This window comes from Narcine bancroftii, chromosome 3 (assembly GCF_036971445.1).
Source record: "Narcine bancroftii isolate sNarBan1 chromosome 3, sNarBan1.hap1, whole genome shotgun sequence".
Lineage (NCBI taxonomy): Eukaryota > Metazoa > Chordata > Chondrichthyes > Torpediniformes > Narcinidae > Narcine > Narcine bancroftii.
Genome location: NC_091471.1, coordinates 34,313,408 through 34,332,731, shown reverse-complemented (window position 1 = coordinate 34,332,731; position 19,324 = coordinate 34,313,408).

The following is a 19,324-nucleotide window of genomic DNA, read 5'->3' as shown; positions in this document are numbered from 1 at the left end:
TACGTTGAAACTCAGGTAGTTTCTCTCGCACCATTTCTTGAGAGATTTTCCACCTCTTCTCTGTAGTGCAGCCCATCATTATTGCTGACGAGACCAACCACTGCTGTGTCATCTGCAAAGTCATCAACACGGTTGGAGCTGGATCCTACGAAGTAGTCATGAGCACACAGCCCTGAGGTGTGCCAGTGCTTAGGTACATGCAATTCAATGAAGCTCAGGCCAGTGACTTCAGTAAGACAGGTCGGAGTGTTTTATAAATGTTAAAAAAAAGGATAGAGGGGAATAGAGAATTTAATAGATTTTTAAGACACAAATATATAGATTTTTACATAGTAGGGGAAATAAAGGAGATGGGGAACAGATGGGTAGGTAGAACTGGCTCCGTAACCAAATGAAACATAATTATATTGATTGGTGGAACAGGTTTGAATGACCCTACTCCTGCTGCAATTTCCTCTGGTGTTGTACTTATTTTTCTTGTCAAAATGCACAATTTTACTTTTCCCTACATTACCTTTTCCATTTCTTTGTCCATTCACCAAATTGATTTTAACCCTTTATAACCTTTTTTTTTAAAACCTCGACATTAACCTAGCTTAATTTCCAACCTATCTTTGCAAATTTTGTCAGAATCCCTTTGAAGCCTTCATCTATCACTTCAACTTGAAAAAGATTGAGATTGCAGCATTAATCTCTGTGGTTTTCTCTCATTACATCTGGTCAACCAAGAAAAGATCCATTTATGCCTGCTTTCCCTTTCCTGTCAGCAGTCAATCTTCCACCACCTCCAATACGCTACCTTTTCTAGCCTGCACGCTTTCATTCTGCAGTAACATTTTGTGAGACACGTTATCAAATGCTTTCTGGAAATCCAAACAAGATAGAACATGGAACATATCACACATTACCTCTTCAACAAACTTCAATAAATTGGTCAAACATACTGATCATCTTGACATTTTTTGAGTGTCAAGTGATAAATATTTTAATAATAGCATCTAGCATTTTCTCAGTGGCATATAGGAGGGGTGTTGATCTGTAATTTCCTGCTTTCTTTCTCCCACTCTTTTTGAAACAGTCTATAGACTGGAGTTTTGGGATCATGCAAATTTAATCTTCTTGCCTCTAACATCAAGTCTGAGACAATGATATTCATAATTGAGCCCTGTGCTACGACATATAACTTTCCAACCAGTTAATCTCCCTACCTTTGCCCCAAGCTAACTTTGGATTCAATTTACATTGTTAGTATCGTCAATATTACTAATTCTGGTAGTTCATGACCTCTGTGATCATCCAGTGACAGCTTTATGAGTTATTCTTTATTGTTCTCTGTTTTTATATCCATTCAAATCTCCATTGTTAGGTAACCTACTTCTCCTTTCTTTCTCATTCTGATCCAACCTGATCCTCTTACAATCCCCCACTTTCCAATACCCACCTGTCCCGGCCACTTGTTGTCCAGTTTCTTCCCCCTTCCCACCTTCTCCATCATCCCTTCATCACCACCCTCTCCATCCCCACCCTCTCCATCTACTTTTCATCCCCACCCTCCATCCCCACCCTCTCCATTTGCCCTTCATCTCCATCTTTCCATCTGCCCTAATCTCCAACTATCCCCCATCCCTAGTCTGCTCATCATCCCTCCATGATTTGGCTCCACTCTGCACCTTCCTTTCATTTTAGATTCCATAATCTGTTGTCTCCACAACCTCCACTTTCACTCCCTCTCCCTCCCCACCTGACTATCTGCCCTCGTCACCCCTTGCTAACCTTTATCCCACCCACCCCACTCACCTCTTTATAGCCCTTCTACTCTTTCAGTCCATTTGAAAGGTCTTGCCCATTTGAAAGGTCTTGTCCATTTCTCTCCATAGATCCTGCCTGACCTGTTGAGTTCCTTGAACCCTTTGTATTTTTGATCCAGATTGCAGCATCTGCAGATTTTTGTGTCTCTGTTCTTTATATGTTTATTAATGAGGTATTGAAGTCAATACAAATTCACCAATTATAATCCATCCATAATTGCTTGGAAACAGAATAGCTTGTTAGGCCATTTCAAAGGATAGTTAAGAGCTCAAATAAGTGGAACCTGGATAGGTTGCCAAACTATTGAACCATTTATGGTCCCCATGTTTCGAGTCTATTCAGTGAGGGGAGAAAGGGCATATCTATGGAAAATAGTGCTTATAGTAAACACTGAAATTTCACTCCTGACCAAGCATCTGAACAGTGCAGCACCTTAACCATCACACCTTCATTGCCTCTAGGGCCAGGCAACGCCCATGACCCCCATGGCCCTCCTGGATCTTTGCTCCTTCTGATTCGCGCCTGGCACCTTCACTCCACTCTCTCTACCTCCCTCACTCTGCGGTGGCTCCACGCTGAGCCGTGATGGTACTGGAAGCATCGCAATGGCGCACGCTGCTTCTTCTTCTCCTCCCCTATCCGAGGGTGGCTCGTCTGGCTATAATAGAGAATGCTAAGTGGCGCCCCCCTTCAAGTGGTGCCCAGGGCACATGCCATGCCTGCCATACCCTGGATATGCCTCTAGAGGGAAAATATCTTTGTTGCTCCTACCATGTTTAGCATTGAAAAAGGGATACAAGTTTCAATACCACCCCTTCTTATTTTCCTAAACTTAGGAGAGCATAGCTCTAACCTAATTAATCTCATGCCAATCAATAAGCCTGCAATTCCAGAAATCCTCTCCCCCTTCTAAGGAAAGTATATACTTTTTAAAATAAAGAGTCAAAATTATAGGCAATACTCCAGAGGTGGTCTCATTAAGGCCCAATATAATTTCAGTAAGACATCTACCCTAGTGTTCTCAAAGATCAAGAATGGCATGTCCCGTTCAACTATATTAATGAACAGTTACAGAAAAGATATCTTGCTTGAGAAATTTCCAATTATTTTCTTGCCTAATAAACAAAGTTATGGTATTGGGCTAAATACATAGATGTGGTTTTCACATTTTAAAACTACTGTTTATATATATATATATATATATATATATCAAACCTGACCTTTGGGCTCCAAGTCCAGGTTACATGAATCGGGGAAACATTCCCTAGCAGCAATTTATGTGAAGCAGCACACAGTCTCATGCTGTTGGAATACCCTCAACTTCACCCGACCAAAAACAACTGTTGCAGAAAAATAAACATGAGCAAGCAGCGATACATGAGAGGCTGGAACCTGACCCAGACCTCCATGTTTATGCGAGGAACTCTCCAGCTTCTGCGAAGATACCTGCACAAGGATTTGGTTAAATTTTAAATGCTTGCATCAAGTGCAGATGGCTGAGTTGAACACCCAGCTCCTTCTTATCCAGAGCCCTGTCCCGTGTGAGTAGGAATGCATATGTGGCTGAGTATATAAGAATGCTGATGAATGTCCATGACTTTCAGGAGTACTGGTGAGATTATGATATACTTGTTTATGGTGCATGCAAGGGATAATAGAGGTGGCAGCACAAGGGGATAAGGTGGCAAAGAAGACGTGCAGGATACTTGCCTTTATTAAGAGGCAAACTGTGTTCTTGTGATGGTTGGAATCTTCTCTGAGTCGGAGGTAGAGGCAGAAATTCTCACAAAGATTAAGAAGTATCCAAGAAAATAATTGAATTGCCAAGGCATAAAAGGTTATGAACCAAGAGTTGGTGAATGGAATTATATTGTGTGAAGGACCTGTTGCTAGCATTTCAGGAACTGCAGAACCAGACTAGGAGGAGGTCATTCTTGGCCCCAAAAAGCAGCCTGGAAAGGCACTCTGTATATTTAGGAAACACAATGCTGGAGAAACTCAGCAGTTCAAACAGTGTACTTTATAGAGCAAAGATAAATATTCTATTTTATATTCCGGTCCATGCCGATCATGTTTCATTGACTGGTATACCAGCATACTGACAATAAAGAGTATCTTCATCATAAAGATACATCACCAGTGTTTTGGGCTTGAGCACTTCATTAAAATCAGGGAAACCAGGACCTCATGGTTCAAGTTAAATCAAGGGGCATGTGGTGACGGTTGTCCTAGTGATTGTAGTTGGACAATAGACAATAGACAATAGGAGCTGGAGTAGGCCCTTCGGCCCGTCGAGCCAGCACCACCATTTTACAATCATGGCTGATCACTACCATCAGTACCCCTTTCCAGCCTTATCCCCATAACCCTGATCTCCTTTGCCCACTAGAGTCTTATCTAACTCTCTTTTGAACATAATCAGCGAATCTGCCTCTACCACCCTCTGTGGCAGAGCATTCCACAGATTCACACTTCTCTGGGTAAAAAAAACGTTTTCTCATCTCCGTCCTAAAGGGCCTACCCTGTATTCTTAAACTATGCCCTCTAGTCCTCGTCTCCCCCATCATTGGGAACAAGTAATCAGACTTCACCTTGTCTATCCCCCTGATGATTTTGTATACCTCAATCATGACCCCCCTCATCCTTCTAAACTCCATCGGATACAAGTCCAGTTTTTCTAGCCTTTCAGCATATGTCAACCCCGCCATCCCTGGAACTAACCTTGTAAATCTGCGCTGCACACCCTCTATAGCTAGTATGTCCTTCCTCAAAATTGGAGACCAGAACTGGACGCAATACTCCAGGAGGGGTCTCACCAGGGCCCTGTACAACTGCAGAAGGGTGTCTCTGTTCCTATACTCCAATCCCCTCTTTATGAAAGCCAACATGCTATTAGCCTTCTTCACAGCTTTCTGAACCTGCATGTTAGCCTTCAGTGACCGGTGAACAAGTACTCCCAGATCCATTTGCTCCTCTCCGCTCCCTAGCTTGTCTCCATTTAAATAATACTCAGCTTTCCTATTATTGCCCCCAAAATGGATAACCTCACATTTGCTCACATTGAACGTCATCTTCCATTCAGCAGCCCACTCCATAAACTCATAATTAGAGTGTGTGGGCTCGGGGGGTGGGAAATGAGATGTTTCAGCTGGTGACTTATGATCAGTGGAAGAGAGAGTGGTAGGGTTAAGGGTATTCATGACTCAGGCAGGATGAAATGCCCTGCTGAGGGTATATTTTCTATATACCAAAGTTGTGTTCTCAACATTGGACCTGTTCTGGGGCCAGTACTGCTGGTCTCCTTTAACAGAGGAGAAAGCTGCACACTTGACTTTTCCAAGGGAAACAGTAAGCAGCCATGAATTAGCTGCTCAGGGGACCCTGGGTTAATATTAGTGGCTAGCGTGATGCTATTACAGCGCTAGTGATCCGGGTTTAAATCCGGCGCTGGACTACAAGGGGTTTGCATGTTCTCCCCATGGCCTGTGTTGGTTTTGTCCAGGTTTTCTGGTTTCATCCCATCCTGGGTTAATTGGGTGTAATTAGGCTGCATAGATTTCAATGGCCGGATTCAGCTTCTACCATGTTATAAATAAAAAAAATAATTGTAGAGATCATCAACATTGCAACACATCCCAGGTTTTCCTTTATAATCCTGTTTTCTAGTAGAAGTTGTTTTGTGGAGGGCAAATAAAAATTGCCTCAGCAAAACAATTTCTCATCTTCATTCTGCACCTTCTTTTCTTTTTTTTGAAAATTTTATTTATAATTTTACAGACTTGTTTTAACCAAGTGCTAAAGGGGAACAATCCTCCCCTTTTACAGATTGTGGTTTGCTGAGCCCTCTCTTTTTCCTTCCCTTTCCCCACATCTTTCCCTACCTCCTGCCGCTCATCCTCCCTCCATTCAACATAAAAATCAATTATTAAAAATAGTAATACGAATATATGAGGAAGAAAAGAAAGAGAAAAGCCGGCAGGATTTCCAAGTTGTCTCCTCATTCTCAGTGTTGTGAGATCCAATTGTTTCTGTTGAGAAAGGCTCTGGGGAGGCTAATCACACCTGCATTTTGACGTGATGCGGGTATGGCTGCTACACCTCAATGCATGTGCCATATATCCCCCTTAAGTTATAAGGAATTTTCTCCAGAGGAACACAGCACTGCATCTCTGTGTTCCATCTTGCTGTGCTTAGCTGAGAGTCAGATTTCCAGGCAAACCTTTTGCACTTCCTGGCCACCGCCAAGGTGACCTTCACAAATTGTATTTTTTTTTCACACCATAAACCACATTGATCAAGATACATACATTTTCCTTTTCAAATATATACAGTGTCGTTTTCTCCCCCCCTCCCTCTTCCCATCCCACCTTCCCTACCTCCCCTCCCATTCATTTAAAGTACAGAATCTAAGATACATTAAACCAGTCAAACAATGTTGTCATTCAATAAAAATAAACAAGAAATTCCACTGAGTCAATTCTTTTCATTTCCTTCTCCTTCTGTCATTTTAGGTGGTAGATGTCCCCGGTAGGTTTTCTCTATTGTGTTTCATGTATGGCTCCCATATTTGTTCAAATATTGCAATATTATTTCTTAAATTATATGTTATTTTTTCTAATGGAATACATTTATTCATTTTTATATACCATTGTTGTATTCTCAAGTTATCTTCTAATTTCCAGGCTGACATAATACATTTTTTTGCTACTCTTGGACACACGTCAGCAATATTTCCTGGCAGGAACTAGATTGTGTCCTGCTGATATCCACCCCTGTGATTTTTTTTTCAAAATGTCCCTAATTCTTCCCAAAAAGCCATGTTGAGTGCAAAAAAGTTCCTGTCTCTATGCCACTTCTAAAACACAAGTCTGAAATTTCTGGTTTGACCTTGTGTAATCTTTGCAGCGTGAAAGTTGTATTACACCAGTCTACATCTGGTGTTAATAACCCTCTTCATGCTATCCCGGCAAAGGTTGGACCAGCATCGTTCAGGAATTGTTGTTCCCAAATCCGATTCCCATCTTATTATGGAGAGCCGGTTTAAGGCTCTCATTTTGGAACAGGAGATGCATAGCTCAAATAAATTTACGTGTCAGAATTAGAGCCTCCACATCACCACACAGCGGCAGGGCATTGATGGAGCTAATTTGTCCCTCGAAAAAGATCTTAGTTGAAGATGCTTTAATGCTTTAATGGAACTCAAACAATGAAGACATGCACAGGAATAAACCATTGAGTGTCTTTGCCTAATTCACCAAACAACTGGGTCATGGATGATCTGTGGCTATTTGTCATTTATCTACTTTTACTTCACATCTCACAAATACCCTAAGTAAATGTGACTCATGTCTCATGTCTTGCTAGTTTCAAAATTAACATTGGAGTCTGCCATTCAGCTCTCTGACTCAGTTCGACAGCACGTTTGGTCATTCATTTCGATGCCGTTTTTCCATTCTCTTCCAAAACCCCTTGATGCATCTAACATCCAGAAATGGATATTTTCCTTTTTAAATATATTCAGCTTTCATTTCATGCCTTAAAAGATCAGTTTTTGACAGCTTCAAACATTCAGGAAACCTTGCAGTACCTTCAGAGATTATCACTTGTGACAGAGTATATAGAATTTTTTTTGGGAGATAAATTGGGAAAAGTTTTTAGAGTAGGTCACATGCAAACACTTTAAAACAGATCTTCTCACACCTTTTAGCAAGAGGTTTGAAGAGTGCTCAGAAGACGTCACTGATGGATTATTGTTTACAAAAGGCAACAGATGAAAGAACAGGCTGGAGCCACTGTTGTCTGCAGGAGAGTTTTGCTGTTGTAAGAGGATCATGTGGTTTTGCAAGCAGAGAGAGTCAAACAGGCTTTCTCTCAGTTTCAGAGTGTGTGAGAGAGAGGAAAGCAGAGATTATTGACAGTGTCAGCCAGCAGAAGTTGCTGGGACTGTAACAGGACAAGCTGGCAAGCTTTTGGAAGACAGCCTTGTCAAAGCCCTTGTGGTTCATGCAAGAAGTGAGGACTGGCTGTCTAATGTTTCACTTGGAATAAGTGAAACAAAAAGAAACTCTGTGGTGACCTGAAAGAAAGAGTTTATCATCTGGAGAACCCTGAAGGGGAAAGTTTCATCAGCAAGACACTGAAGTGGCTGATGGAAGTACATCAGCTGTGGATGTCCTGGAACAACACCTCTCTCTTTGAAAACCAACAAGAACTTTCCTGAGTGGTAACCATTTACCTTTCGAGCACCAAAGCCTGGTGAACTTTATAAATGTTAAATTCTATGCACAGTATAAGAATTCCCTGCAACCAGTGAACTTGGAGAAGTGAGATTGGATTGTGAACCAAAGAACTTTTCTGAACTTACACACACATTACATGCATGTGCGCTTAGAATTAGAAGGGGGTTAAGTTAGGTAAAGTAAGTTAATAATGATAAGTTAAAGTGTAATTCTGTTTTCATGTTTAAAGATAATTAAAATCAACTTTTATTTAAGTAACCATTTGTCTTGGTGAATATCTATTGCTGCTGGGTTTATGGGTCCTCTGGGGTGAATAATAACCTCCTTGCTGCAGTTGCCTCTGGAGACAAAACTTGACTAAAAATAGATTGGTTGCTCAAGAAAACATTGCAGTGAGCTCGCATTCCTTTAGCCAACCTATAATATTTCAGATCAATTCATAAGCTGTAAGAACGGATAACACCTGTATAAGATGTTGTAGCCTATGGGCCAACTTATTGAGATAACATTTCTGGCACAGTCCTGAACCATAAGGTTTAGTGATTTTCAGAGAGAAGGTGCAGAAACACAGCTGCTATGATTTTTTTTCACCAACAGTTCCAATTAGAAGGCACAACAGTGACTGGACTTCCTGAGAAGACTGAAGCAGGCAAGGCTAGCAGCCACCATCATGTCAGCCTCCTACAGGAGCTCTAATCGAGAGCATCCTGGCTGGCTGTGTTACAGTTACCGCTGAGAAATGGGATCATAAGAGAGGTAGAGAGGATCACTGGAGTCTCACTCCGCCCCATCAATGTGATCTACCAGGATTGTGGCCTGAAGAAGGCACACAAAATAATTGAGATCCCCTTCCACCCCGCACACAGCATCTTTCAGCTGCTGCCCTTGGGAAACAAACAAAGGCAATGAGAATGCTAAACAACCAAAGGAACTGCCTACACTAATCATCTGAAATAATAATTTTCATGAAACAATATTTATTTATTGATTTGTATATATGAATACTTGCCTTGCTTATGCATTGTTTGTCTGTATGTGTGTTATGTTTGGTTGTGTGTCTGCGTGTTTTGCACAGTGAATCGGAGAGCCCTGTTTTGTCGGGTTGTACTTGTACAATCAGATGAGAATAAACTTGTCTTCAAAGTGTTTTGTGACCAATTTTTGAATGTAGTTACTCGTGCGAACACAGGAGTCAAGTTGCAAACAGTAATATCATTAACATATAATCTGTCACTGTTGAAGGATGATCAGGAGATTGCAACAACTCCCCTCCTTGTCTTTAGAGTAGCACCTGCTAGAGTGGACAGAACTACCATTGCAAATAAAACCAGAAAATGTTGGAAACAATTAGGAGGTCAGGCAATGTTTTGAGGAAAGAAAAGCAGTGACCATGTTCCAGGTTTGAGACCCTTTACGAGAACTGGGGTAGGGAAAAATAAAACAAATGAGTTTCTTGCTGCAGAGAATGTGAGAGAGGGATGATTAAAAGAAAGGGAATGCCTTTGTTTGGGCGAGACCAATGGGTTAATAGGGTAGTCGGAATTAGATCTTTGTCTGTGTAATAGCATGGGTGTGGGGCAGACACAGCAGGCTAGGCTGTCTATTGAAGATAGGTTAACCATTTCACCTGAAGGAAAGCACAATGTTCCGCTGGAGCTTGGAGCATTGGAGCTTCAGTTTAGATTGTCACTGGAATAGAACAATAGAACATGACTACAGTCTTCAGACTTAAGAGTCAAGAGACACTGCTGACATTAATTAATATGAAGGTTGGCGTTCGAACTCCTTCAGTCAGTTGCAGCTTGAGTAAGTGTTCTGAATTTGAGTAAGTGCATGGTGACTAATGTGTACCTTTGCAGAACTGAACTCTCTTTGCAATTGTTAGCATATTTCTTGAAGGGAAAAGAGTGAACAGCAAATCTATTCAATGTCAGTTACTCTGAATGAGCTCCAATTTCCCAGCCTACCACTTGTATTTAGTTCCAGCCAAAGTAGAGAGTGATTAAAAACTCCCCTTGTTTACAAAAGCCTTGAATCAAGCCACAAATTTCTGTGCTCTTTTTGTTGGGACATTGATTCCTCAAGCTGTAGAGTTCGACAGCAGGGAAACAGGCCCTTCGGCTCAACCTGCCAAAGCTGACCAAACTAGCCTGTTTGCCTGCATTTGGCCTGTACCCCTCTTCTAAACCTCTCCTATCCATTTACCAGTTGAAATGTCTTTTGAAAGTCACAGCTTCCACCACTTCCACTGGCCGCTTGTACCCTTGACCCATCACCCTCAGTGTGAAGAAGGCACTCCGAAGGACCCTTTTCATTTTTTTTCCCCTTTCAGTTTTAATCTATGCTCACTCATCTTCGATTCTCTTAGCCCAGAATAAAGTCTATTTATCCTATGTACACGCTTGCTGGCATTTTCTCATACCTTGATGAAGAGCTCAAGCCCGAAACATTGGTAATGCATCTTTGCCTTTCCTACATAAATGGACACTGTTTGACCTGCTGAGCTTTGTCAACATTTTGCGTTTTTATTTTGTGTTTATGTACACCCTTCATGATTTTGATAGACTCTGGGTCATTACAAAGTATTTCCTCCAGTTCCTGCCCTCCAGAGAATTAATGAAAGTCCTTGCATCATTTTCATGTACCCAAAATACTGCCTATCATCTCGGGTCATTATTTCTAGACCAGCATATTAGGAACAATTTGAGCTTTTAAAAATTTAGTTTAAAAAAAGGGATTAAAAGAGAAGATGATTGCTTTGAAGTTAGCAAATGTCTTACTTTTCAAAGTACGAAAGAGAAGTTAAAAATACCAAATAATACACTTTTTGCTTATAATCAAGTAAGAACTTATTGAATTAAAAATTTAGGTCATAATTTAACCTTACCTGGACAGAATGAATTGAAAGTATTAATAACTAATGGAGGTATTAATACATTTATTTGGGAAATGTATAGACTACTTCAGAAATATTTTTAATTTAACATTTTGCAAATATAAAGACATGGAGAGCCTGATACACATGATTGACCTACAGCATCTTTCAGCTGCTGCCCTCGGGAAAGAGATACTGCAGTATCAGAGCCAGCTTCACCAGGCTGAGGACCAGCTTCTTCTCACAGGCAGGACCAAACGAACTGCTAACACTAAACCATATGAGACCCTCATATTAACGGAACAATCTTTATTTATTTATTTTTATATATGAACGCTTGTCCTGCATCTGTATTGTTTGTCTATTTGTGTTATTCCTGGTTATGTGTCTGCGTGTTCTGTGGCGAGGACTGGAGAATGCTGTTTTGCAATCAGATGACAATAAACTTGATTTGACTTGACCTTGATTCCTGGGATGATGAAGCAGAAGAGTAAATTTGTTGGTGAAACTAAAGTGCCTGGTATTGAAGATAGTGAAAATGACTGCATGACCCCTTAAATGGTTTCCATTCTTCCTGACTTAAAGATTCCACACTAACAGGCTCCAACTTCACCCTCCCTTCCCTCTATATCTACCATCCTTTTAAAAAAAAAATTTGTTTGCTTCCACCTATCTGCCTTGACTCCCAAACACCACCTCTCTCCACCAAGTGGGACCTACTGCCTGTCACCCTGCCCCTCTTCACAGTCCAACTGTCACCAACTGGCCCTTGTCCCACCTCTCCCCCAATCCCCTTTATACTGGCTACCTTCGCTCAGTACTCTCAATTCCCATTGTAGGGTCTCGGACCAAATCATTGGGAATTCCTCTCCCCCACCCCCACCCGAATCTCCTCAACCCACTCACTTCTCCCAGCATCTGCAGTCCCTGGGTCTCCATAACTCTGGTCTCCATGAGGCAGAGGAGACATGTCCTGACAGAATTCATCTGATGTCCAGAAGAGGCTAGTAAAAGGCCAATGGCAAAGGACACTTGGATCTGCATGCACACTAAGCAATGGCATATAATTTTTATTTTAAATTTTTTAAAATTTAGACATACAGTGTGGTAATGGGCTCTACTAGCCCATTAACGCATACTATTTAATTAAATCCAATTAACCTACAATCCCAGTATGTTTTGAAGGGTAGGAGGAAACTGGAGCACCTGGAGGAAACCCATGGCAACAAGGGGAGAATGTACAAACTCCTTATAGACAGTGATGGATTCAAGCCCCGGACGCTGGTGCTGTAATAGCATTGCTCTATTGATTAATTGAATTTATTTTTTAAAATTCTCTCTGTATTGCACAGCTTGATTGTTTACTTTTCGATATCTGTTTACAGTGCTTTGTTTACACATGTTTGCACTACCATTAAGTGGTAATTCTGCTTCCTCCACAGGTCAAAGGAATCAATTTATTGTCATAGTAATAAACAGTGTCATATTTCATGAAATTTCCTTTTGTCTGCTGCAAGGCAGTAAAGAGTCCCCCCAGAGTCACTAGCCGATTTCAGGTGCTCGGACGCAGATAATATGCCGGCAGACGCTGCTGGGGGAGTTCAGGTGGCCATGGAGAAGACGCCTTTCTGTCACCTGAACGTGCCGGCTGAAGGAGAGCCGCATCCGAGCGAACACGGTTCCAGGGTCCTGTGAGCATATTTAGGAAACTCGTTTCTGTACCTAGAGAGAAACACTTCATTGATCTCAACTCTTGACACACACCCAACAGGGAGACCGCTTTAAGAAAGCATACACGAATACAATTGCAGAAAGTATAGGATGGCGAAAGAGACTTTAAAAAAAAAGAAAATACAAACTTTGTTTGAAGTGCTGGCTGGTGCCGCGAATGGGAAAATTGTGAATTGCAAGCCTCTGTATTGCGTATACCAGAGTACTTCTGTTAGTGTGGTAATGAATGGATGGCCATCACTAACATAAGTAAATCAAATTACATTGTAGAGAGTTAATAATTTCTTTACTGTTTTCCTAATTGTGTTGAAATGGCTTGTGCATTAGTGCACCATTTGTAGACTCCAGGTTTCTGTAGTCACTGCTGCGTTTGCGTTCAGGTGCAATGGGGGATGCTCTGAGCCGGAGAATATACCTACCCGAGGAGGGTCGGGGAAGTGCTCCTCAGGGCCGGGTTCTTCACTTTCAGGTGGCCACCCGACAGTCGCATTGGTGGCTTTCCAGTCAGGTATTCTGGCCACCTGAAAGCAACTACTGAGTGTCCGTAGATTTGCTCCCAGCACTTCTGCAGTCCCCACAGCCACACAGATCATGTATGTGATGTCATATATGTACTCTGACCCTAAGTCTGAAATCTAAAATCTAACTGCGATTCTATGCTGTTAATTGTGTACAATAATCACAATGATTGATTAAGCCTTGCATACATTGGGTGTCAGTATTGTTCAGAAGCTGATGGTGGAGTTAGTATACTTGATAGTTGAGAGGAATGCATGGCACATTCCCTGCAGTGTTAATATATCTGATTGGATTGTACAGTTATTCTTTGTGGTGTTACTACACTCCTGTTCGGCTCCGAATCATGGGTCCTCTACTGGCATCACCTACAGCTCCTAGAACGCTTCCACCAGCGTTGTCTCCGCTCCATCCTCAACATCCATTGGAGCGCTTTCATCCCTAACGTCGAAGTACTCGAGATGGCAGAGGTCGACAGCATCGAGTCCACGCTGCTGAAGATCCAGCTGCGCTGGGTGGGTCACGTCTCCAGAATGGAGGACCATCGCCTTCCCAAGATCGTGTTATATGGCGAGCTCTCCACTGGCCACCGTGACAGAGGTGCACCAAAGAAAAGGTACAAGGACTGCCTAAAGAAATCTCTTGGTGCCTGCCACATTGACCACCGCCAGTGGGCTGATATCGCCTCAAACCGTGCATCTTGGCGCCTCACAGTTTGGCGGGCAGCAACCTCCTTTGAAGAAGACCGCAGAGCCCACCTCACTGACAAAAGGCAAAGGAGGAAAAACCCAACACCCAACACCAACCAACCAATTTTCCCCTGCAGCCGCTGCAACCGTGTCTGCCTGTCCCGCATCGGACTTGTCAGCCACAAATGAGCCTGCAGCTGACGTGGACTTTTACCCCCTCCATAAATCTTCGTCCGCGAAGCCAAGCCAAAGAAAAAGACTACATCTGATAGGATAGATTTCTATATGCTGTGTGGAGCTAAAATATCAGATAAGACAGTATTTTATCTTCCCTATTGGAGTAATAGATCATTGAGCACAGCATGGTACATGCATTACCTGTGGGGTTAATCCATCAGATAAGACAGGATGACACATTCCCATTGGTATTTACTTCATCAGACTCCAGAGCCTTTCACATCCCCTGCTGTGGAAATACATCACAAAGGACTGTAGGTGCAAGCATATCAGATAGAACTCTGGCAGCATTAGCATTTCAGATAGGAATGCATTGTGAACTCACTGTGTTGCAAATATATTAGATTCAACGATGAAATGCATTCCCTGTGCCATTAGTTTGTTCATCATATGAGGTGTTTTCATGCTGGGCCTCCGCTTCAAGGCCTGCTGCAGAGGTGGATAAAAATTTTAAATTTACCTGTTCATGGAGCAGTTGCTCCAGTGCTGCTTTTGTGCAGAGCGGAGCCTCGGTGCGCAGTCCGGAACCGCTGTAGGCGGGGCGACTATTGCTGTGGCACTGCCCATAATAAATATACAGCAGAGCAATGGCCGTCTTCCCTACCCATCATTCCCCGTGCAGCTGGAACCGCTCTGTGTTTCCCAGAATGGTTCCAGTTGCGTGAGGGGATGATGGGTAGGGAAAATGGCCGTTGCTCTGCCTTGCATTGAGCCAGCTGACATGCAGCCCCGAAGGCCGAAGTGGCCCAGTGAGGTGCTGGAGGGGCCAGTGGGGGTGTCACAGCTCATATCGGCCACCCCCTGATGGCTCTCGCCGCCCCTGCACTGATGGCTCCCGCCGGCCATCCATACCCTGATGGCACCCTGCTGGCTGCCCCTGCCCCGAGGAGGGAGAGGGGTGAGTGAGATGGGTCGTGGGCTGATGGCGTCATTGTGACCTTATCAGCTTGCCCCAGGCAGCCGCTTTCTGCTGCAGTACAGTCATGTGGAGCACAGTGGTCCGTTACTGACCCTTCCCCCAAGGCGGATTGCAGTCAGTGCCTTGGATCCAGCCAGGGCGCATTCATGGAAGTAAGTCTACTGACATAAGGGTGAAGAATCTTAGTCTTTACACTCAGGCTTTTTGCCTGTATGAAAGGGCCTATAGACATAGGTTACTCTGCAGATCTGGCTCAAACTAAGGGACCTTCGGTTAATGACAATATTCAAAACAGCAGTCCTTTTTATAGTGAAAAAGGCGAATGTAAAGCAGATATTTTTCACCTTTGCGTCGCTTAACTTATCTTGTTGAAAGCTCCGAGCGCGGAGGCAGACTCCAATCTGTCTAGGGAGGTACATTCTTTGCACCTCCTCCCTGAAGGCAGAGCCGCTGAAAGCGGCAGGCTGATGATGTCGCGATGACGTCGTCAACCTGCGACCCCGGAGCAGGATTTTTAAAATCCCGTATGTGGTAATATAGCTAATTATGTTGCGCAGGAGATCTGCCTGAGTCCCAAGACTGCTCGAACAGATCTCCACCAGCACTCTTACCTGCTCCTCGGTCGCCATTTCAGGTATAGGCCGCTTTCTCTTCTCAGCACATATAGATGACAAGACGGCGACAGGCGGCGCTACTGCACCACTCACCCAGCCTCCCTCAGCTCCAGAAGATGGCTCCCGACGCTGCTAAGTTAAAAGCAATGCTGGATCAGCCTAATAGCCATTCTCCATAAAAAAGGAGAGTTCAACCTTTTTTGTGATTTGTGTTCAACTGGTTTTTGCCTCAAGTTCCCTAACTTTGTTTCTAATACTACAGGCATGCAGATAAAGGGCCCTTATGCTCAGTGGTCTCTGCATCTTTTGCTTTTGACTTTTCTGCCCTCTATTTTTCTTTTTCTCTTTCCTAACTCTAGCTTTGGTCTCTGTACCCACTTCCTCATTCTTTCTTTGTAGGTTCCCATCCCCCTGCCCCACTAGTTTAAACCTTTCCCAACAGCAGTAGCAAACAATCTCCCTAGGACATTGGTCCCGGCCCTGCCCAGATGTAGACCATCCAGTTTGTACAGGTCCCATCTGCCCCAGAACCGGTTTCAATGCCTCAAGAAATTGAAACCCTCCCTCCTGCACCACTGTTCAAGCCACACATTCATTCTAACTATTCTGCTGTTTCTACACTGGCTAACTCGTGGCATCGGTAATAATCCTGAGATTAATTTATCTCCTAGTTCCCTAAATTCAGCTTATAGGATCTTATCCTGTTTTCTTACTACATTGTTGGTACCAATATGGACCACAACAGCTGGCTGTTCACCCTCCCCTTTCAGAATGTCCTGCAGCCGCTCCGAGACATCACTGACCCTTGCACCCAGAGGCAACATACCATCCGGGAATCCCGGTTGCGGCCACAGAAACTCCTGTTGGTACCCTTACTTTAGAATCCCTTATTGCTCTACCACTTTTTCCCCCTCCCCCTGCACATCAGAGCCACTCAGGCTGCCATGACCCTGCCTACTTCTGCCTTCTCCTGGTGGGTCATCTCCCCCAACAATATCCAAAGTGGTATGTCTGTTTTGGAGGGTGGTGACCACAGGAGACTACTTTCCTGTTACTGCTCTTGCTGTTGGTCACCCAGCCCCTCTCTTGCTCTGATTGCTTAAGCTGTGATGTGACCAACTCAATAAATGTGTTATCTGCTACATTACCCACATCCTGGATGCTCCAAAGTGAGTCGATGTGCTGTCACGTGGCCTATCAGGAGGTGCAGCTGGACACACGTCCTGCACATGTAGTCCTCAAGGACATTGTCAGTCTCCGAGTTCCCACACGGCACAGGAGGAGCATGACACGGGTTGGAGCTCACCTGCCATGCCTGAAAAGAACCCCAGTGATTATACTAAATTAAAATAACTTGCTCCTTTTACTTGTGCCTCAGCCTCTCGAGCCAAAGCCTCAGTGCTCCACTCCTTCCCTGTGCCATTCACTCACTTGGTGACTCCTTGCTGGCCACTCTTTGACCTTTCCCCTCCTTTTATTGGCCCCTACCAATTAATAATATTGCCCTGTTGCTCACTCCTCACTCCTCCTCCTCACTGGTCTTTCACCTCTCGCCTGAGCTAGGCCAGAGACTGGTAAGTGCACCATTTTACTTACTGGTCCTGTCACTCACTCTTTGCTCCTCCCCCTCGCTGGTCCTTTGCCTCTCGCCTCTCGCCCGAACCTGGCGCGAGACTGGTAAGCTCACCCTTTTATTTACTGGTCTGGTTTGGTCTGATCATTCACTCCTCACTCCTCCTCCTCGCTGGTCCTTCACTTCTCGCCTCTTTCTCGAGCTAGGCCTAGAACTAGTAAGCATTCCCTTTTACCCACCAGCAGCTATACTTTGGGAGGTGTTTGAGGAGATTCAGTATATATCACCAAAAACTCTTGTAAACCTCTACAGGTGTACCATGAAGAGCATTCTGGCTTGTTGCATCACTCTCTGGCATGGAGACGCCAAATCTCAGGACAAGAAAAAGCTCCAGAGGGTTGTTAACTCGGCCTGTGACATTGCAGGCACCAGACTTCAACAAAAATATATTCCTGTTAAAAGTAAGGGCAGTAAGACAGCGAAGAGTCAGCCTTGGTTAACAAGGAAATAAAGGAAAGTATAAAATTAAAAGTTCATGTGTACAAAGTAGCTAAGAGTAGTGGGAAACTGAAGGATTGGAAAAATGTTAAAAGGCAACAAAGGACAATTAAATGAGAAATAAAGAAAGGGAAGAAGGATTATGAAGATAAATCAGCACAAAATATAACAACATATATCAAAAAATATATAGATATATAAAATGGAAGAGGGTGACTAGAGTCAACATAGGTCCCTTGGAAGATGAGAAAGGGAGATTGATATTGAGTAATGAGGAAATGGCTGAGGCATTGAACAAATATTCTGTGTCAGTCTTCATGGTAGAAGATACTCCAACATGCCAAAGAGTGATGATAGGGATGTGAAGGGAGGACGGAGCCTCGATAAAATAATCGCTACAAAAGAGATAATGATGGGCAAACTAATGGGACTGAAAGCAGACAAATCCCCAGGTACAGAGGGAAATGGCAGGAGTTATAGTCGATGCGTTGGTAGTCATTTACCAAAATTCTCTGGACTCTGGGCACATCCCAGCAGATTGGAAGACAGCAGATGTCACGCGACTTCTTAAAAAGGGATATGGGGAGAAGATAAGTAATTATCGGCCAGTTAGCTTTATGTCTGTAGTTCGGAAAATACTTGAAGCTGTCATTAAGGATGAAATAGCGAGACATTTCGAATAAAACGGTTCCATCAGCATATGCAGCATGGATTCAGAAAGGGCAGGTCTTGTTTGACAAACTTGCTGGAGTTCTTTGAGGATATAATGGGTGCAGTAGATAGAGGGGAACAGATTGATGTTGTATATTTGGATTTCCAGAAGGCATTTGATAAGGTGCCGCACAAGAGACTTAAGAATAAGATACAGATGAATGAAGTCGGGGGGAAGTATATTGACATGGATTGAGGATTGGTTAACTGACAGAGTCGGGATAAATGGGTATTTTTCTGATTGGCAGACAATGGTAAGTGGGGGGCTGCAGGGGTCGGTGTTGGGCCCACAGCTTTTCACCATTTACCATGATGATTTGGAAGAGGGGACAGAGTGTGGTGTAGCCATGTTTGCAGATAATATTAATTGAGTGGAAAATCAAATTGTACAGAGGATGTGGAGAGGCTGCAGAAGGATCTAGTTAAGTTAGACGAGTGGGCAAAGGTCTGGTAGATGGAGTACAATGTTAGTAAATGCAAGGTTATCCTCTTTGGTAGGAAAAATAGAAGAGCAGATTATTATTTTAATGGGAACAACTGCAGCATGCTGTAGTGCAGAAGGACTTGGGAGTACTTGTGAATGAATCGCAAAAAAATGGGTTGCAGGTTCAACAGGTTATTAAAAAGGCAAATGGAATGTTGGCCTTCATCACTAGAGGAATTGAATTCAAGAGCAGGGAGTTCATGCAAGGCACTGGTGCGGCCACACCTGGAATACTGTGTACATTTCTGGTCTTCTTACTTGAGGAAGGATATACTGGCCTTGGAGGCAGTCCAGAGGAGGTTCACCAGGTTGATCCCTGAGATGAGGGAGTTGACCTACGAGGACAGACTAAATCATCTAGGATTATATTCACTTGAATTCTGAAGAGTGAGAGGAGATCTTAAAGAAACATATAAAATTATGAAAGGG